This window comes from Papaver somniferum, chromosome 2 (assembly GCF_003573695.1).
Source record: "Papaver somniferum cultivar HN1 chromosome 2, ASM357369v1, whole genome shotgun sequence".
Classification (NCBI taxonomy): Eukaryota; Viridiplantae; Streptophyta; class Magnoliopsida; order Ranunculales; family Papaveraceae; genus Papaver; species Papaver somniferum.
The window spans coordinates 203,017,939-203,041,133 of NC_039359.1; positions in this window are offsets into that span (position 1 = coordinate 203,017,939).

The window sequence follows — 23,195 nt, forward strand, 5'->3', positions numbered from 1 at the left end:
TTGAGAAATATTAGCTTGAATCTAAATTAGGTTTTCATCTAACGGTGGATATTGATTGCTTTGTTACCAAGGTAACCTAATTGCAAACCCTGATTTGAAAGACTACATAAAGGAGAGATCTAGTATTGTGCAAAACTAATCCCCACACCTTACGTGTGATACTAGTTTGCGTACTAGAGTATATTCTCCTTTAACCTTTGGTTTTCTTCTTCTAAAACCAGTTTAACGACTTAAAGACTTCATTGGGATTGTGAAGCCAGACCGATACTACTTTTATCGTAGTTGTGTGATCTGATCTTGCATCTTCTATCGTACGAGTACAATCGGATTGATTGGCTTGAGATTGATATCTCTGATAGGCAAGATATAAAAAATAATCACAAACATCTTCGTCTCATTGTTTGCGATTCCGTAACATTTTGTTTCGCTACCATATGATTAATATTGTTGTGAGGTGATTGATAACTCTAGGCTGTTCTTCGGGAATATGAGACCGGATTATCAATTGGTTCCTGTTCACCTTGATTATTATCAAAAGACGGAACAAAACCTTTAGGGTTTATCAGTGGGAGACAGATTGATCCTTTGATAGACTTGTCTGTGGGAGACAAATTTGTTTATTATCAAATCTTGCAATTTTGGGTCATAGCAACTCTTAGTTGTGGGTGAGATCAGATAAGGGAATCAAGTGCGCAGTACCCTGCTGGGATCAGAGGCGTAGGGAGTACAACTGTACCTTAGATCAATAGGAGACTGATTGGGGTTCAACTACAGTCCAGTCCGAAGTTAACTTGGAGTAGGCTAGTGTCTGTAGCGGCTTAATACAGTGTGTGTTCAAACTGGACTAGGTTCCGGGATTTTTCTGCATTTGCGGTTTCCTCGTTAACAAAATTTCTGGTGTCTATGTTATTTCAATTTCCGCATTATATTGTTTTATCTTTATAATTCAAATAATACAGGTTGTGTGTTAGATCATCAATTAGAGTAATCCAACCTTTGGTTGTTGATTGTCATTGATTGATCCTTGGATATTGGTCTTTGGTACCATCCAAGTTATTTCTTGTGTTTGATTAAAGACTCGCTGATTTCTATTAGCTTGAGTAAATCAAAACAAGAGAGAGATATTAACTCCTTGAGATACCTTTACCTAGATTGAGTCTGACTGTCTAGTTGATTCTGTAGAAAGTATTTCGGAGCTAGTCCATACAGATTTCTAAGCGAAATATTGGGTGGTGTTGTTAGACCCCCGCTTTTTCACAACCTTATGGGTTTAAATTGACTAGGATACTTTGGGTGATTGGATTTAGGAATCTAAAATATATGAGTATTATTGATGTCCTGATTCACAATCTTGTAAGAGAAAAATTGTTGGACCATCAATATGATTTGAGAACCTAAAGTTTCCCGCTTACGTTTAAAGATTCTAGATGGAAAGCCATCCAGCCCAGGAGATTTGTTGGGTTTTATTTTTCTTAGAAATCCATAAATTTCATCCCCATATGGGATATTTGACAAGACTATGTTTTCGTTTCCATTAACACAGGAAAGAATTTTGCAGAAGATAGAATTCCATTGATAGGTATCCACAGGATCAGCAGTGATATGTTTTTGGAAGTACTCCGTCAAAATTTGGCTAATTTCAGTTTATTTTCTGAGTGATATCTCCTTGTTTATTTTATAGAGAGTTCCGTTTACGCCTTGCTAGACCATTTCTCGCCAGGTCATGTTTGGTTGTCATATTGTAGCTCAAAACTCGAAGCTGCATAATTTAAAAATTAGAGTCAATTTTGTTAGGTTAGATTAAGAACATAGAAATGTTGAGACTCACTCTTGTTACTCATGAAGAACCTGAAGACGTGTTGACATCAATACACACATCATCCTTCAGTTCGAGGTTAGTATCAAAAACTAGACTTGTTCCATTTCTGTTTTTGTTCTTTCAAGTCAGTATTTATTGGAAACATAACATACAAAGTAAAGTTTGTTTACTGGTCTCTAGTATCGGTGACTTGGTCATTATAATATGATCAAAGTATCTAGGAAAGATACACTATTTATTTCTTACAACTTGAGTATATGAAGTTACAACTGTGAATCGACATAAACAAGTTGGTAACTTGTTATTATTTAGTGTATTGAAATTACGAAATGAATTCAACCATTGGAATTATGATTCGACGTGATATCATAAACATAATCTAAGAAAGTAGACTTGCGAAATAATGATTCGTAGTTGAAAGTGAGTTCAGAACCGATCCCTGAAGAAGACCGACCCCTAGTGGTAAGGCGCGATTTCAAGTAAGGATTGAAAAGGGAGAGGTACCAAGTACACCACCAAATTTTTCGTTCGATAACCTGTATGGACAAAACCCAATACAATTACAAGTAGATCTAAAAAAATCATTGAACAATATGTATGTAAAGTTTTTCTCTTTCTCTTCCACAATCAATATGTCTAGACTCAAAAAAATTTAAACCTGATTGTGTGGAAGAGTTCTTGGACGATCTCACAAATCAATATCCAAGATAAATCTAGTCGCATCCAAGTCAAGATGATCCTAATTCCAACAGGTATGAAACTTTCCGTCTATATTTTAAGATACGAATTCAACAAGTACGAGTCTTATCTTTGATTTCAATTAAAAAGAATCTAAATTATCTAGATTTATTACGTACTACTTGTGTTATTCCTATTATAAAGATAAAACAATATAATGCGGAAAATAGAAAACACATAACACCATAAGTTTTGTTAACGTGACTGCACCTGCAGAAAAACTATAGGACTTCACCATTGAACGGTGAACAATACCGACCCTTAGTATTGCTCAACCACATAATTGGAGAAACAAGAGCGAAACCGAAATTTTCTCACAATACTTCCAAGATTCCAACACTTTTACCTGGGAATAAAAGGGAAAAAACCATAAAACTTAAAAACACTTCCCCCTCCAAATTCCATCTCCTTCGTTGTCACATCTGGTGCATTCATCCATCTATTTCTTTAATTTGTTTTTTTTATGTTTATGTTAATTCTTTACATTCGATTGTTATGTTTCTTTAACGGTTTAACCTAATAGATCCAAACAAGCATTTTAATAGACATTCACGACCCTGACAAGCAGTTTAATGACCAAGTCACTGATACTTTGAGACAAGTACTAGTATCAAGGGTCCAAACAAGCAGTTTAATAGACTTGTTAAAAGATGGAATAAACGGCCTAGTTGATTCTCCTCATAGAGTTTTTTAGAAAAAGGTTATTCCCCGAGATAGATTATTTATATAATATTTGTCTTGGTTTGATCTTTGACCAAAGGAGTTTATCTAGTCTATCTAATATAAATAAAATAGTCATTTTCACTCGTTTATAGTGAACTCTCAAAAATACCCCTCTGTGTTTCAGGTTTTGTGTTCGCGTTTTCGTAATAATAAAAAGGTATGAAAAATAAATTTATAAAAATAGTTAAATTAAGGTGGGTGGTTCGAATCTCGCTTGCTTCAGATTCAAATTTTTTTATTCCGAGCATTTTTATTTTTGTCTATGCATCAAAAAACTATATGCAATTTTTAAACTAATCAGAGCAATGCAGTTTTTAGATTAAGAAACTAGACCTTTTAGATTACCATCTAACCCAAGGTACCAAATCAGGGATAAGAAAGATAGTTCAGTCGGAGACAACACCAAACCAGAAGGAGGAAAAGAAAAACCATAGATTTTAATTGAAAGATCATTGATGAGAAAATTTGTATTTTTTTTTTTGTTTGATTTTAATTGAAATACGAAATTTATATTTATAATAAAGTTTTCTTCTTCCAATAATCCGCTACTAATTTGGTTGAATTGGATGTGGGAATGGATAAATGCAAGGCCTTTTTAGAGTTGATTAGTTAAAAAATGATTTTATATATCTCATTTTGATGGAGAAAGAAACTAATTGGATTCTAACTCAGGGTTGTATTAGTGTAAGATAGTGGGGGATACAAGTGGGCTTAGATTTGGGTGTTTAGTAGGAGTTGTAGATGAAGTGATATTGGAGCAGGACTATGAAGAATAAGAAGAACATATTTGTAGATATTGTGCAGATGAAGAAGATGAATAAACAAATAAAGAGGATGAAGAATTTGTGTTATTAGGTAGGGAGGGGTTGAAAGATAATGAACTTTCCTTGAAAATGTTCTTTAGAGATATGTCTATCCTCGAGACAGATGATCCAGGTATGGGTTTTCAGGTAAACTTGATTTATCTTTAGAGGAATCACATTGGTGCAGTTGTAATTGTTGTGATGGTTGAAAATAGGTTATTTTGACGAGTTTTGCACATGTAGACCAACTGATTTACCTTTGTCAATGAGGAAATAGTTTCATGTGAGGCTAATAAATATAATGAACGGTGTTATGTGATGATGGGACTTCCAGTGGTTACATGTAATGAACAGCAGGCGCATCGTGCATGTGTCTAGATTAGTATTGAATAAAGGGAGGATCTTTATACTAAACTTTATCTATTATCATTACCAGATATGAGAGACATACAGTGATGTGGTTATTGGAGCATGTTAGTCATTTACTATTTTAGGTTACAATTCAAAGGAGCTGAAAGCAAAAGTTTTTACAACATGTGAAGCAAATCAAGATAGTGGACTCTGTTTAGGGTTCATGTGAAGAGACCAAATTGGTTGTAAGTGCATGGATACCGAAGGAACTGAGTAACTAAAAGTAGTTTACCTGGTCTCAACTATACGAAATTGGGTAGTCAATTTGTAAAGTGGTTTAACTCTGATAGTATTTAAAACTAGATTAAGTCCCAGAGTGTTTTTGCCAAGCCGTTTTCCTCGTTAACAAAATTTTATGTGTTGTGCCATTACTTTACTTTTCGCATTATTATTAATTTTATAGTTATAGTTAAATAGTAACACTTGTATGTTAATCAAGCTTGGTACGATCCCATAGTTGGGGTGGTTTTGAACTCATACTATGTACCAAGTTACACCTTGTTAAAGTAATCTTTTGACATCTATTATTTCTGTAAGATTACACAAGGTGTGTCTGTAGTATGTTGATATAACAATATTGTGGTGTACTTGGTACCCTCGTTATTTCACGATATATAATTTCTTACAACATTCTAAGCTCTAAATGGTTTAAATCTCTTCATTTTTCTTATCCAACATCGAGAATTTAAATGCTGGAATTTATACTACTCAGCAAATTAGAAAATTTCAAGTGAAAAGGCTGCTAGGTAAGTAAGTTAAGTGAACTAAATGAAACAACGTATTCAAATAAACAGTATTTTTTAAGAAAATAAAATCTTCACATTTCTGTAGTAGGGAAAAAACTGATTCAAGAGAAAAGAGTAAAAGTGGATTAGGTAGATGAGAAACAAGTCTAAACCTTGAACAAATATACAACACATGAGTACTCTAGATTCGAGAGATCACTCTGTACAATCCTTGCCTAAACCAAGAAATGGTCGTTCCAGTCTTGCTTCGATCACAAAATAAAGGAAAAGAGTTGATCTTAGGGAGAAAAACAGAGAAGGGGTTGAGATCAGAGTGATAGGCTCTATAAAGTGTGATTGTTTATGACTATTTATCAGAAGATAGAACTTCCTTGCAAAGTGTAAGATGTATGTTCTATCTTCTGGTACATTAGGCCAAGCACTATGGTGCAGTGCATCCCTTCCCTATCCCTCAAATAAAGGGAAGGGATATCACAAGGATGGCAGCCTCACTATGGTGCCCTTTTTTCCCTTCCCTACACGATACGGAAACGCAGCATCCGTATGAATAATGCTATACGGCTACTGAGTTTCCGTTTAAGTCAACTCGCTGACTTGACCAATACGGCTTCTCAATTTCCTTATTATAGGTATAAGTCATCAGAAGCTCGCTCCGCTCGGCCATTTCTTCTTTTTCCTTCTTCTTCTCTATTTTTTTCCTTTCTACAACTGATAGGTGTCATAAACACCTAGATTATTATCTATTGATTATGCTTTCTTTGCTAATTTTTCTTGTAAATTATGTATCTTGTGTTTGTTTTTGAGTATTTAGGTACTTTGGAGTCATTTGGAACAAAAGAAGAGGAAACGTCGCTTAAAACGTGAAAAGGTGCAAATACTGTTGGAGGCAGATTATTTCTCATTCTTTGCTTTTATTTCTTCATCTCTGTCTGAAAAGTATGTCAGCTTTAGTGATGCATATTCATTTGTCTAAAAAGCATGACAACTTTGGTGATGAAGAGATATTAAAGAGAATAAGTGAATCTGAGAAATAAGAGACGGATGATGTTGGTGGAAGAACTCGAAAGAAGGAAAAATCATGCAATTAGATCTAAAAGGAGCAAAGTCGTCACTTCGCAGGCGATTGATATTTGGAGCCCGCCGAGGATAAGGGGTAACCTGCGACAGAATTGCAGGCTACAGTTCGTTAAGGGGCACCCACTCCTTTATAACTTAGAGCTAGGTCGAGGGTTTTATTTCAAAAGTTCATCTTCCTCTCTTCGAGCAGAAACTTAGCTGCACCAATAACGTTGCCGGCTAGAGATTTGGGTCCATTGGGTATTGCCGATGAGCTCTGTGGCCGGAAAAGGAGGATTAATGGGTTTGTGCTCCATGGGTCCGATAGCTGAGTACCAAGGGTTTGTGAGGAGAGGATATTGACGACAAGAAGGAAATGAGCAGATGATCCAGTTTCATATATTTAAGCCGTTGTTCAAGCCAAGAAATCAGAGAAGAAACAAGTTTGCAGTCGATTGGTTGAAGTATCAATGGAGATTCAGGCCTATTTGTGTGATTCAGATGCATTGAGAATATGGGTTTGTGTGTATGACTGCAGGGAAGGAGTTGTGAAATGAATTTCGGATCAGCAGCAGGTTCATATCTGTAAGAACAACAAACTGCACACAGGTTGTTTGTAGAAAGGCATGAACGAGTAGTTCTTCACATTTCAAGCTAGTTGTGACCAGTCTTACTGCCTATTTGCTTTGCTTCCGCTCTGCCTTGATTCTCGAGGGTCTAGTGGATGTTGTGAATCGAAGAGATGAAATTGAATTAAGGGTTTGAGTTTGTTTGAGAACGAGAAGACCCTTATTTTGTTGTTTGGAAGGATGAAGAAATGGTGGAGAAATTGGTTGTTCTCAGTGCAGTGATGGGAAATTGCAGGTACAGTTGACGATTCGAGATTTCAGTTTAAGGTTTGTTTTGATCTGAAATTGAAGATGAAAGAATGGGTTTGTGTTGGATTTGAAGAATACACAGAACAAGAGAAGATTGAACTGTTGGTGCTGTAATGAGATTGAGGCAGTGATGATGTGGGCTAAGCTGCAATGAAGGGGAATGTGATGTTGGCAGTGGAAATGGAACTGATGTTGAGGTGGTGCTGATAATGATACAGCTAAGCTAAATTGCAGGGTTGGTTGTGCAGCTGTTATGGGTTTTGACTGAAGTGATGGCTGGAAGAATGTTGAAGGGATGTTGATTGTTGTGAGCTGAGCAGTGAAGATACTGGTGGTGGAATTGAATTACAGTTACTGGGATTTGTGGTGCAAAGGCTATCTGTGACTGAACTGCAGGTAAGAGAGCGTTGCAGGTTCAGGTGAGACAAGAAACAGAAGCTGATGTTTGTGGTTAGAATTGGTTGAGCTGAGAAGGGGAATCAACTGGTTGAACTGGTGAGCATCTGCTGCCATTTGAAGTTGAATCTGCAGTGATGCAGTGGCCTGAGCAAGTGTTGTTGCAGAGAATGATATTGAGAAGATTGCGTCACAGAGTGGTGCAATTGAAGAAAATAAGTTTGTAATGGGATATGATGACAACAGTAAGAGGGGCTAGTCTATGCAGCTGGTGCTAAGATGCTTCCATGGATGTGTGGGTTGCGAGAGGACTTCGAGTCTCATGAAGAGTAAAAGCTACTGTTTCTTGCGAGAGAATGAATGAAGATTTGTAGGCAAAGGGGAAAAGTAAATTGAATGACTTAGATATATGTTTGGATTGTGCAGGGGTGAAGAATGAATTCTGGCTGGGCAACTACACAAAGACAGCCATAACTCGGCTGGGTTCCGATTCAGGCGAGTCAACCCGTCGATTAAGGTGAGCTGACTCAAATGAACTTGTTGGACTGGGCTTCAGTAGTGGGATCAACTTCACGGCTAGGCTAGACTTGGTTAAGTTTTGGCAACAAATTTCCAGGAGATGGAATGCACGGGAATTTTACTACTTGGACACCTATAAAAGAGAAAAGTCTTCTTATTCTCTTGGTTATCTTCTTCTTCACCTTTTTCCTAGGGTTTATGGAAACTCCTCTCTTTATTCTTGTTATGAACTCCATGAATATGAGTTAGATTTTATTATTGGTTATGGATTAAATTGATTTCACAAAGCATGCTTCTTTTATTAATAAATTAGTTTTGCCTCACAATTATCGATCTTGATTTACTATATATATCGCCATGTATGACTTGAATATTTGTTTAGTTGAGTGGCCAATTAATTGAACTTTATTCACATCTAAAGCTAGTTTAGGGTGTTTCATACGTAAAAGTGATGCATCTTGGATACAAGTAGCACAAATATGGTTATTGCTTGTAGTGATATATCCTAGTAACTATATGTGAATCTTGACCTTTGTTAAATCGGATTAGTGCTTTACACGTTCGATTGCATTGATTAGCCTAATTTCATAAACCTTAGTGCATCTAGGGAATTAAACTTGATTAGTGCTTTTACACGTTAGGTTGTTCTTTTAGATAGAATTCATATTCGCATCTTTTAATGTGTTTGTTGATGACAAGAGGGAATTAGCGGGATATTCTTGCGATCAAGGTATTCTAAGGCTTTTGATAATGAGAGATTAAATATCAATTCTAGTTATTAAGACAAGAACATGTTAGTGAATGAAAACGAAGTCCTTAACCAATACTTTCTCATAATTGATTTGTGTGCTTCACTTTGCTTTGTTTGCTTTTATTTTATTTTAGATATATAAAAATCAGAAAACCCTCCTTGTTTTACATAGGAAACCGAAACAACTTGACAACCTCAGTCCTCTCTGTGGGAACGAACTCTTTCCTACCACTTACTATATTATTGTAGTTAAGTATAAGAAAGTGAAATTATATTTGTCGGCTGACAACCGGTCAAATTTTGGCGCCGCTGGCGGGGAGGCAGCGGTTGTCACTTGTTTTTGGTTTCTTATTTTCTTGTATTTAGTTTTGTTTTATTTTCTGGTTTTTAACCTTGTTTTGAGAATCGTGTTTCAGGTACTTATTTCTCATGGATGGAGCATATTGGAACAATGGATACGGTTTCCAACAATCTCAACAACATGAAAACTTCCAACAATTCCAAGGGTATAATCAAAACCAATTCATTAGTTATGACCAATATTCCATGGATCTTTATGGTTTTCCTCAACAACCTTATGGCGGGTATGTGTGTGAACAACCACAAGGATTGGAGGATTCTTATGTTCGTGAACAACAAGTCTCTAACTTGTTAGACAACTTTTCCAACTTTTTACGACGAGAGTTTCAAAAAGATAAAGAGGCTACAAACGAGCAACTCCAAGAACTTCGTGAAGGTATGGCTATCTTACGAAGAAGCATTGATGAATACAAGGAAGAAATGTATGAAGAATAATTTTGTTTTCAAAGCAATAATTATTTTAATGTGCCTGTGGTTTGTGATGAATATTTGATTGATGCTAATGTTGAAAAGGGCCAACCTTTGGGGACTTTCGTTGATAATTGTGTAGCTAACTCAACTCTTGATCTTAATAATGATCATTCGCCTATTCAAAAGGATGAGTTTGAGGTTAGCAACACTAAATTCAGCGACAACCAATCTTATGTTAACTATGAAAGTGATGATGATTATGAAGATACGTCGCTTGAACCAACCCATGGTGACATTTCCCAAAGGTGTACAACGGAATATTTTTGGGATCAAAATGAAGACGAAGAGGAATATGTTGACACTTGTGTAAATTACTCAAGCATTGATCTTAATAATGATCAAGATCCTATTCAAAGGGTGGAGCTTGAGGATAATGCATTTTTGAGTCTTCTAAAAAAGTTCCTTATAGCAAAATTTGCAGCCGCAAAAGAGTTTGAGCCTAATGATGACGAGTATGTTGAGAATGTGACCGTTACGACCAATATTGTGGAAGACCCAATTGATCTTGCAAAGGATTATAATGATGATGTTAATGCCGAGACTTTAGTTAAGGTAGAAACGGATGAAGAATGGTTGCAAGGTTTGATAGAGGACCATGATATAAAAGAGGTGAGTAATTCACTTGAATTTTTTAAGGATGACGAGGATTATGTGATACAAGAGATTGTGCAAGGTTTGTCTAACCCTTTGCATATTGTTTCTTCTTCTTTACCACTTATTGGTTTGAATGTATGTGCTTCGAGAATATTGTTGAATGACTTTGTTTCTCGATTTCCGCCATTAAAGATACTTGATTCTCAAAGTATGCAGGTCTTGGAACAAGAAACCGTGGAAGTACCCGACTTCTAAATTCTTTATACACTTCCAAGTGTGGACAAGAATAAGTGTGGGGGGAAATTTTATCGGTTAATAGCTTCGTTTCAGTTTTATTGTGCTAATATGTGTGTGAAGCTAGTGTTTGTAAAACAGGTGCTATGGGTGGATCCCCAACTTTTCCGATTATTGGTGTATGGGGAATTCGTCGTGCAAGTCGGGCTAAAGACGTTAAACTAAGCGCTAAATGGGAGGCAACCCACTGAGTTTGTATTTATATCTTTCGTTTTTCATATCATATTTTCATCCCCATGTTTAACTTCCTTGAGTCGATAATCTATTTTAGAAGAAAATGATGACGAATACCTTTTCGTCAGAAAATTTCAGACTGCGCGTAGTTCAGTCCAGAGACCATAACTGTCAGACCGTTTATCGAAACACTGTTCCCTTTTGAAACTGTGTAGAAAAGACATAGGCGAACAACTTTCGTGAAATAGTGTTTTGCCAAATTCCTTACCAATTTGTACAGTTTTTGTGTTTTATCTGCTGGTACGTCAGAATTCAGAATTTTCGGTTTTTCACATTGAGGACAATGTGAAGTTTAAGTGTGGGGGAGTCTTTTGCATATAGAGTTTTTAGCCTTGTCAAGAAAAACTGAAAAAAAAAACGAAGAAGAGTAAGTCTAGCAACTTGTGCCTTACACTAATGGAAACATCGTGGTTGTAGGAGTTGAGGAACCCATTAGTGGAGTATATTCATATGAAAACGAACAAAATATAAAGTAACATGTTAGTTGTCACCATATCTCGGAGTCGTCACCACATCACGTTCTATTTTTATTTTTCCATATTTATCTATTGTTTCTCTAAGTGAATTGGTGGGGCACAAACATCGAATTGTTATCACTGCTAGGATAAAATAGAGTGATTGAGTTACTAAAAAAAAAGAAAAAAAAAGACCGACCAATTGACCAAAAGGAATAAATATGACACTTGGATAAAGAAATATGTGTGTGTTCTCCCTGTCTCCGTCGCCTAAGCAAGCATGGAGTGCAGGATCCAAGGGAACTATCATGTAATCTGCTGACAAGAAACATGCGCTTGGATCCACAAGATCCAATCATGATGTCAAAAATAAAAAAAAAAAATTGAAAAAAAATTGAAAAAAAAAAGGAAAAGAAAAAATATTATTATTGTGTTGAATAAAATCGATCACTGGTTCCCGTGTATATGCCAGTTAATTGATCTAGAATTCATACCAGTAGCTCAATCCAATAGGATTTTTAGGTTTGTCGACCGCTGGTTCCCTTGTATATGCCAGCTGTGTTGATATTAGAATTCAGACCAGTAGCTCAATCCAATAGGATTTTTAGGTTTGTTTTGGCAGTGACCTTCAGACAGATATGGGAAACACCGTTCACCTTAGTCAACAGTCCGCCACCATCTACTTTCTATATCCATCTTCTTAATCTTTTCATGTGATTGTGGTTGATTAGATTCCGAGTATTGTGGTTGTGTTCAACTTTCTGATAAAGCTATATTACTAATTTATGAATTTGATTTGAAAGTGGGTACTTCCTCCTGTAATCATTGATAGTATGCCAATTACAAAATGTTTAGTGTCATTTTTTAAACTTTTCACAGGTAGCTGGATTTTGGAAGTAAAGGTTTTGTAGGTACACTTCTTGTAAACCTTCACGAGACTATAACTCGTCCACTAGGGACACTTAGGGGTTCAAAGGCCTGTTATTCATGCTAAGAGTAACCGTATCCTCAGCGACACGGAGTTGTATGTACGTTTTATAATTATTTTGTTTAATTTGCTCGAGGACTAGCAAAGTCTAAGTGCGGGGGAATCTGATAGGTGTCATAAACACCTAGATTATTATTTATTGATTATGCTTTCTTTGCTAAGTTTTCTTGTAAATTATGTATCTTATGTTTGTTTTTGAGTATTTAGGTACTTTGGAGTCATTTGGAACAAAAGAAGAGGAAACGTCGCTTAAAAGATGAAAAGGTGCAAATACTGTTGGAGGCAGATTATTTCTCATTCGTTGCTTTTATTTCTTCATCTATGTCTGAAAAGTATGTCAGCTTTAGTGATGCATATTCATTTGTCTGAAAAGCATGACAACTTTGGTGATGAAGAGATATTGAAGAGAATAAGTGAATCTGAGAAATAAGAGACGGATGATGTTGGTGGAAGAACTCGAAAGAATGAAAAATCATTCAATTAGAGCAAAAAGGAGCAAAGTCGTCACTTCGCAGGCGATTGATATTTGGAGCCCGCCGAGGATAAGGGGTAACCTGCTGACAGAATTGCAGGCTACAGTTCGTTAAGGGGCACCCACTCCTTTATAACTAAGAGCTAGGTCGAGGGTTTTATTTCACAAGTTCATCTTCCTCTCTTCGAGCAGAAACTTAGCTGCACCAATAACGTTGTCGGCTAGAGATTTGGGTCCATTGGGTATTGCCGATGAGCTCTGTGGCCGGAAAAGGAGGATTAATGGGTTTGTGCTCCATGGGTACGATAGCTGAGTACCAAGGGTTCGTGAGGAGAGGATATTGGCGACAAGATGGAAATGAGCAGATGATCGAGTTTCATATATTTAAGTCGTTGTTCAAGCCAAGAAATCAGAGAAGAAACAAGTTTGCAGTCGATTGGTTGAAGTATCAATGGAGATTCAGGCCTATTTGTGTGCTTCAGATGCATTGAGAATATGGGTTTGTGTGTATGACTGCAGGGAAGGAGTTGTGAAATGAATTTAGGATCAGCAGCAGGTTCATATCTGTAAGAACAAAAAACTGCACACAGGTTGTCTGTAGAAAGGCCTGAACGAGTAGTTCTTCATATTTCAAGCTAGTTGTGACCAGTCTTACTGCCTATTTGCTTTGCTGCCGCTCTGCCTTGATTCTCGAGGGTCTAGTGGATGTTGTGAATCGAAGAGCTGAAATTGAATTAAGGGTTTGAGTTTGTTTGAGAACGAGAAGACCCTGATTTTGTTGTTTGGAAGGATGAAGAAATGGTGGAGAAATTGGTTGTTCTCAGTGCAGTGATGGGAAATTGCAGGTACAGTTGACGATTCGAGATTTCAGTTTAAGGTTTGTTTTGATCTGAAATTGAAGATGAAAGAATGGGTTTGTGTTGGATTTGAAGAATACACAGAACAAGAGAAGATTGAACTGTTGGTGCTGTAATGAGATTGAGGCAGTGATGATGTGGGCTAAGCTGCAATGAAGGGGAATGTGATGTTGGCAGTGGAAATGGAACTGATGTTGAGGTGGTGCTGATAATGATACAGCTAAGCTAAATTGCAGGGTTGGTTGTGCAGCTGTTATGGGTTTTGACTGAAGTGATGCCTGGAAGAATGTTGAAGGGATGTTGTTTGTTGTGAGCTGAGCAGTGATGATACTGGTGGTGGCATTGAATTACAGTTACTGGGATTTGTGGTGCAAAGGCTATCTGTGACTGAACTGCAGGTAAGAGAGCGTTGCAGGTTCAGGTGAGACAAGAAACAGAAGCTGATGTTTGTGGTTAGAATTGGTTGAGCTGAGAAGGGGAATCAACTGGTTGAACTGGTGAGCAGCTGCTGCCATTTGAAGTTGAATCTGCAGTGATGCAGTGGTCTGAGCAAGTGTTGTTGCAGAGAATGATATTGAGAAGATTGCGTCACAGAGTGGTGCAATTGAAGAAAATGAGTTTGTGATGGGATCTGATGACAACAGTAAGAGGGGCTAGTCTATGCAGCTGGTGCTGAGATGCTGCCATGGATGTGTGGGTTGCGAGAGGACTTTGAGTCTCATGAAGAGTAAAAGCTACTGTTGCTTGCGAGAGAATGAATGAAGATTTATAGGCAAATGGGAAAATGAAATTGAATGACTTAGATATATGTTTGGACTGTGCAGGGGTGAAGAATGAATTCTGGATGGGAAACTATACAAAGACATCCATAACTCGGCTGGGTTCCGATTCAGGCGAGTTAACCCGTCGATTCAGGTGAGCTGACTCAAATGAACTTGTTGGACTGGGCTTCAGTAGTGGGATCAACTTCACGGCTAGGCTAGACTTGGTTAAGTTTTGGCAACAAATTGCCAGGAGATGGAATGCACGGGAATTTTACTACTTGGACACCTATAAAAGAGAAAAGTCTTCTTATTCTCTTGGTTATCTTCTTCTTCACCTTTTGCCTAGGGTTTATGGAAACTCCTCTCTTTATTCTTGTTATGAACTCCATGAATATGAGCTAGATTTTATTATTGGTTATGGATTAAATTGATTTCATAAAGCATGCTCCTTTTATTAATAAATTAGTTTTGCCTCACAATTATCGATCTTGATTCACTATATATATCGCCATGTATGACTTGAATATTTGTTTAGTTGAGTGGCCAATTAATTGAACTTTATTCACATCTAAAGCTAGTTTAGGGTGTTTCATACGTAAAAGTGATGTATCTTGGATACAAGTAGCACAAATATGGTTATTGCTTGTAGTGATATATCCTAGTAATTATATGTGAATCTTGACCTTTGTTAAATAGGATTAGTGCTTTTACACGTTCGATTGCATTGATTAGCCTAATTTCATAAACCTTAGTGCATCTAGGGAATTAAACTTGATTAGTGCTTTTACACGTTAGGTTGTTCTCTTAGATAGAATTCATATTCGCATCTTTTAATGTGTTTGTTGATGACAAGAGGGAATTAGCGGGATATTCTTGCGATCAAGGTATTCTAGGGCTTTTGATAATGAGAGATTAAATATCAATTCTAGTTATTAAGACAAGAACATGTTAGTGAATGAAAACGAAGTCCTTAACCAATACTTTCTCATGATTGATTTGTGTGCTTCACTTTTCTTTGTTTGCTTTTATTTTATTTTAGATATATAAAAATCAGAAAACCCCCCTTGTTTTACATAGGAAACCGAAACAACTTGACAACCTCAGTCCTCTCTGTGGGAACGAACTCTTTCCTACCACTTACTATATTATTGTAGTTAAGTATAAGAAAGTGAAATTATATTTGTCGGCTGACAACCGGTCAACAACCCACTTTGATTTCAAGAGTTTGAGGTGCGATTCAGGAGATAAAATTCAATGGGTTTGATCCTTACTACCCAGTGAACTATTTCCCTTTTTCAATTTTGATTTTCATCAAAAAATCTTCCAAAGTGAGTATTTCAATTTTAGGGTTTAAATTTAATTTGATTTTGATTTTGATTAAATTGGAGATATTAGGTTGATTATGATGTCTCCTTGTATGTTGTTTGAAAGTTTGAGACATTGTTGATTGAATTTATCATATTTTTTTGATTTAATCAAAGTGCTTGATGTTTATGGTTGATTTTTGATTTAGATATGGTATTGTTATTGATAATTTTGGATTGATGGATGATTAAATGAATATGTATTATGTCTAGGATAGATTGTTTGCAGATAAATTGTATTGGGATGGATAATTTTGGATTGATTGATGATATTGTTGTAATGTGATAGATAATGTGGCTAAGATTTTTCGTTGCTTGAGACAATACATTGTAGAATTTTTTTTAATGGATTGTTTTGTGATGACTTTGTGTATATGTGTGTTGTAGATGTACTCCGATAATTTTCAACAAGTTGAGGAGTAAACCACTGAAACATCGAAGTAGTGTAAGAAGTCTTCATGAAATGTATACCGCAATTTGTAGATTTCCACATGGTAGACAACTTGTAGACGACTGGGGGTTTGGTTTAATTTTCAAAATACATTATCCAAAACTACAAGACAACTACCTAACTAGTGGTATATTTGAAAGGTGGTGGAATACCACCAATACATTTCACTTCCCTAGTTTTGAAATAGGGTTTACCCCATTAGACTTCACACAACTTACCAGAATTCATATTGGCCAAGGAAATCCCATATCATTGGAAGATATGAGTCCTGAGAAATTGCATGAGATTGCTCCCGAAACCATAGATTGTTTGCTCCCATATATTTCCGCGAAAGGTACAAGAAGAAGAAGGAGAGGACAAGAATTTAGAGAAATAACAGAAATACAAGAAGACTTAGTCGACTTGAGAAAAAAAGTTGTGAGTAGATGCAAGGGTATCAAGAAAAGTTTGATTAAAATGTTTCTTGACCATAGAGTCGGCCTACACAACGATGTTGTATTTCAGGAACAAATTGCAAAATGGTTTTTGACGTGGTGTTTTGGGAATGTCCTTTTCCCAAACAAGAACGATGTTGTTGAGATTAAATGGCTACGTATAACGAGGGATTTAAATGTGTTGAGCTCTTATGATTGGGGTTCGGCATTGTATTGTAGTATGTTATGGGGCTTGAGTACTGGAGTAACGAGCAACTCGCCTGAGTTGCAGTTCTTTTCGTATCCATTGATGGTAAAAATTCATACCCACTTGTAAATTTACTTTCTTTACTTGTTTATTATTGGTGACCGTATAATGTAATTAGTCGTTAATAATAACTAATAATGTTGCAGCCTTGGTTTTGGTCATATTTCCGATGTCTATTTCCCTATGTAAAGACGGAGAATGAGTTACTTATAAATCCGTGGCCGGCGGGTAGGTTACATGATGAACACCAAAGATACTTGAACAGAGGCGCACAAAGTGATACAGGTACCCATTCACTGATTCTTCTGCGTAATCAGATAGACAACTTCTCATTCAACTCTGTAGTATAGTCGTTGTGTGAGGACAATGAATGGAAAACTAACCCCGAGGTGTTAGAGGCAAAACGAATCTATGTAACACGGAGGGTATTTTATGATCCATTTGGTCACACCGCCTCGTACTTGGGCGAACGATGTCTCAAAAAGTTCTTGGAATGACAGCAATACCGTTCAATCCTCCTGATTCAACAGTAGACATCAACACCCACTACTTGTACGCCGATACTGAACTTAATCCCTTGCATTATGTGGAAGTACCTGATCATGAGTATAAGCTGTGGTGGAGCAAGAGGTTAGTTGTGAAGTACTCAGGTTTAATTGTACATGAAGAAAACAGAGATGTGTATGGTACGCAAGATCCCGAAGCTTATGTACACCAACCAGCACGTCCACGAAAATGCACATACACAGAAGAGTTGGAGCCCGTCGATCGTCATCTCTTCCCATATCCACCAACAAATCCGACAGCTCGAATATGCGGTACGGAATTTAAGGCGATTGATATACCTATTAGAATGGAGTATTTGAGACAGTATCTTAAACCCAATTATAATGTCAATCAGGGTACAACGGTGAGTATCATATGTCTTTTAATTCTTATATTTTTAATTTGTGAAAAAATTTTAAACTCATGTCGGTGTTTAATGTATACAGGAGATGTGGTGCGACGCATATTAGGATGCACAACAACAAAACAGGGCTCTACAATAATTCTATTTCGACCATACAGAGGAACTGCAACACAAAATCAAATACGGTTCAGATTTCCATCAGAGATTTGCAGATACATTTGATTCATCTACCCCAGGCCAGTCTCATGATTCAGGACCGTCGTCGAGTTCTTGTGTTCCAAACAGTGAAGAAGATTCTTTATACCATCCTTATAATTTTTCTAAACAACTCAATCAAATTACAACAACGTACCAACATCAGGGAAATGAACAAGATCCATGGTTGCAAATTCCAGAGCCGTATAATCAAAATAATAGAACGGAAAAAATTTCAAATCCTTTTAGCGACTTTTTTAATGGCTAGTTTTTTTTTTTTTTTTACTTTTTAACGGCTATCTTTATATTTTATATGTACTGGCCATTTTCACTGTATAACGACTACTTTTTTGGTTTTATATGTACTGGTAATTTTTACTGTATAATGGCTAGTTTTTTTTTTAATTTTATATGCTCTCATCATATCTCTATATATAGCAAATCATTTTCCAAATGAAGCTATCCAAACATTCAATTCTACTTTTTTTTATAAAAATGAGATTCAACAAAGAAGAAGATGTTGCTCTTGCGCAAGCATGGATTGAAGCAAAAAACAATATTCTGAACACAGTTCAAGCCACTAGCAACCAATTCTGGAAGAATGTATTTGCATTTTTTGATAACATATCCGGAAATCCAAATGCGAGAGACAAAGGAGGTCTTAAAACTAGCTGGAGCAAGATCAATAAGGAGGTCATCACTTTTGTCACGATTTAGGCCGAAGTTAACATACGTAATCCTGGAATGTCATATGAACAAAGGGTAAGAATTTTATAACAAATTTCGATTATTTCCTAAAATTATAACTATTTTAAGTTAAGTTTCTTTTTTAAAATTTCAGAAAAGTGCTGCTCGTTTAGACTATCTTAACCAGACAGGCGACAATTTTCCTCATGATAAATGTTATCATCTATTGAAAGAAAGTTATGATACCTACAATCCCGACGAAATATAGCTTTATCGCCGAGATTTTCCTGTATCATATGTTGATCAAGTCTTCAGAATAACAATCCTGAAGAATGATTAAATGTTAATGGTTTATCTTATATTTATGTAATCTTCTGTCTTTATGTGCTTCTGCATCATATGTTAATCAAGTCTTCCGAATAACAATCCTGAAGAATGATTTTATGTGAATGTTCTATCTTATATTTATGTAATCTTCTGTCTTTATGTGTTTCTGCATCAGATATTAATCAAGTCTTCAGATCTATAATCCCGAATAATGATTATATTTGAATGTTTTATCTTATATTAATGTAATCTTTTATGTTTATGTGTTCTTGCAATCTAAATATGATCTGATGTTCTATCTTTTATTTAATAAAGTTTAACATAACTAAAATTGAAATTTAACAAAATAGCAACAAGATTACAACCTGACGACGTCCCAGTTATTGTACTTGGGTTCGTAATAAGGGTATATCCTAATGGAAAAGGGATACCGCTAGGGACATTACAAGCGTTTGGAATTGGATTTGCAAATGGAGTCTCGACAAATTGGCTTATAGATGGATTATGAGAAGATGGGGTTTGAGTATTAAACATATTGGAGAAATTTCCATGATATTCAGATGACATAGGATTAGAATCTTGATCCATATCTTCAGCTACACCTACTTGTACATTTGGTACATCTTTAAGCATCTCATACTCACTATCTCGAGTAATTTTTTTTCTGTATTTCAATATAAAAGCTTCTCTCAATTATCATCTACATCAATGTAAACAAACCATAAATAAGATACGCATAAATAAAACTACTTACAAACAACATATACAACAACTATAATGAACATATTTAGATAACATACAGGGTTATTAGAGTCCAACTCCAGATTACTTGCAACGACTCTTGCAACACATTTAGAAAAGTTATCCACTTATTTCTTGATTACGCTAAACCTATTACGAACGCTTTTTATAGTACGCTCGTGTACATTCCCTTTTTATAGAAGGGATATCCCTACTCAAGTAGAGATATGGAAGACCTTATTAGTGGTTTCCAATTTGGTTTTTCCCTACGTATGAAGGATAGGGTAGGGAATTTGGGTACCATAGTGCTTGGCCTTCGTATTTCTGGTTATATTAATATTACTTCCTATTTTTAGATATCCCAGATGTGAAAAATACTAGAACCCCCTACTATATGGGTTCAATATATAGAAGCCCCACTAAATGGATCATCCACTGTCAACTCCATGCTTTAAGAAAATGATATTACTAGTCCCAGAAAATCAAATTTTCTTCAGATCTGGCTCATAATTAATTATTAGGAATTTTAATAATGACAACACTGCCCTTTAGTATTTATACCTAATAAAACTAGTTATAGATTCCAGTTTCATTTTCATTTTCTTTTTCACTCTCTCTCTCATCTGCTAAAGAAACAGGGTGGAGAAACCTAAATCTGGACGGAGAATACACATTTTGTAATCGAGATTTGCAATGAAAATCCATTTCAAAACCTAAATCTAAGGTTTACAACCAAAGATCTTGATTATCTAAACTTAAATTCAACATCATCAACACTTTTTCTATGTAGATTCGGTGAAAATCAATGGAAAAGAAGTGATAATCTTCATCAACAAATAGATCTGAAGAATCGCCTACAAAATCAAGTTGAATTATTTATCTCTAACATTTAATTCTTTGATTTCGAATTTTTTTTTCCTCAAAAATCATTTGGAAAACTTTAACAGTTTGATTTCATCTCAAATATGTTACTGAAATCATAGTTGGAATAAGATCTGTTATAATCTCACCTCAGTTGTACTTTTGAGTAAAAATCTTCAAAGAAAAATTTCAATTGATTAATTTACCAAATCTACAAAAAACGAATGAATTAATCAATCGCTTTTTATTTGTAGGTTGCAGAAGAAGAATAACAGGGATGAAATAGTGGGATTCACCATCAAATCGAAAGGTAATTTCTTCTTCTTTTATTCTGATTCGTAACTGAGATTTGATCGATCTCTCGATGCACTTTCCTGATTGCAAATTAAAATTTAGATTTGTAATAATAGTATCTCAATCTCTATTACCCGTCAATTATTTTTGAATTTGTTAACTTTTGCTTTTTTGACCTAAATATGAACTTATATTTGTTTGTTGACCAAAATATGAACTTGCTTTTCGTTCTTGAATGATTGTTTCAGCTTGTATTTCTAGTTCTCTTACTTCATCCCCTTCTTACAACAGTGATGGTGGTGGATCTTACTTGATCCATTAAGATATTGTGCTTTGATTCTTTATTAGCTCTTCAATACTTGTTGTACTTCATGATTGCAGACTTTTTTATACTGATAATCATTTTTTAGTTGGTGAAACCTGGGATTTTACTGGTATGGTTATCTTTTTTGGAATATTACAAACTACTGAGAATGTTATTAGCTACTAAGAATGTTGCTAGGCTATTTGAAGTTGCAAACAGTATTTCCTGCTTGTTTTATGTTGTTAGTTTCATATATATTGCAGTGTATCGTTAGCTGTGCACGTTTACTAATAGGTAATGCTTTGTATCTTCAGCTTCATGTGGAAGTTTTTCATGTTTAGGATGTCTTATCCCTCTAATTCTATTACTGCAGATAAGAACTCAACAACATTACATAGGGCTTTTGTTGGTTTACGGTTTAATTCTGTGTGGATGTGTAACTGTTGATTACACATGCCATGTGCATGTGTAACTCAAAATTACACATGCATTTTGTATGTGTACCATCTAATTACACATGCTGTTTTAGTAGTGTTTAGAGTATGGATGTGTAATTACTAGTTACACATGTTAATTATGTTATTCATACATGATACAACTGTGCAGCCGAGGAATCGTGAAAATAGGGGTTCTGGTGGAGCAACAGTCCAAAAAACACAGTGAAGTATCACATTTGCTGACATTGCATGAGCCGATGAGGCTAAAGAGTAGTTGGAAGATATTGTGGTATGCCTAAGAACTTTCTTTTGTGTCTCAGTGTTTTATTTTTACCTATTGCTTGCATTCTGCTTGGTTTTTTGTATGATGGAGTGCGTTCAGTTGAATGATTACAGGTACTGGTACAGTTGTAGTTAAGACAGTGGTAATGGAATAGAGGAAATGAAGTTGGCTGGTGCTGAGATTTGTACTCAGTTGGTGTTGGTTGCAGTTGCAGGACATGGGTTCCGATGGAATTGATATGTGATCAGTTATGACCAGAGTCTGAGAACTCAATATTGCAGGCTAGATGCATGTTAGGATAAACAGGTGCAGAGTTTCCAACGTGTGTTGTTGTTGCAGTGGATTTGACAGGAAGTGATGCTGGTAGAGAATGATGATATGAGCCATGGTGGTAGCTCTAGCTGGTAGGATAAATGTTGTTGAAGGTGTGCACAGTGCTGTTGGACATGATGTGCAGTTACAGGTGCTCATAGTGGTCCTGGTGAAGTGCATATGCAGGTGGAGTTGCTGGTTTAGATGCATGTTTAGGACAGGGAAGTGCAATAGCAGGTACTTGTGGTTGTTAGTTTGCAGCTGGTTGGTTGTACTGGTGCTGAGAAGATACAAGTTGGTGGTTGTGGTAGGCAGTGCAGGTGATGGTGCTTAGAGAGTGATGGTTGGTGCTATACTGAAGAATGGTTGCAGCTGTTGGAGTGCCTACCACAGCCACCACACCTGATATGATATGTGTAATTGTTGATTACACATTTCATATGCATGTGTAACTCCAAATTACACATGCATTTTTATGTGTACTAGTGAATTATTTCTTGGATTTCGCTTCCCATATCTCGTGTTTTAATTCGTTTATTGTGTTCAAACAACTAATTACTATGATGGTAGTAATTGATGAATGGAAAAATTATTGTAAATGAAAATTAAAGTAATACATGTATTTTATGATGAATAACTTGTAGATAACCTTACATATAGCATGTGTAATAAAAAGTTACACATGCATATGGATGTGTAACTTGTAGATACACAGTACATATCTATGTACAAGTGTAATGTTGCATTACACATTTTATTTGAATGTGTAACTTCTGGATACACATGTCATATGCATATGTAAGTTCCGTGTACACATCCATATGTTGGTGGTGGTCGGCGGTGGTGGCGGTTGGTGGTTGGCGGCGGCGGCGGTGGTTGGAAGTGGTGGTGGTCGGAGGTGGTTTAACTGGCGGTGGTGGTCGTAGGTGGTTTGACGATGGTGGTTGGAGGTGGCTGGCTGTGGTTGGTGGCGGTGGCGGTCGGAGGTGGTTGGCGGTGGCGGTCAGAGGTGGTTGGAA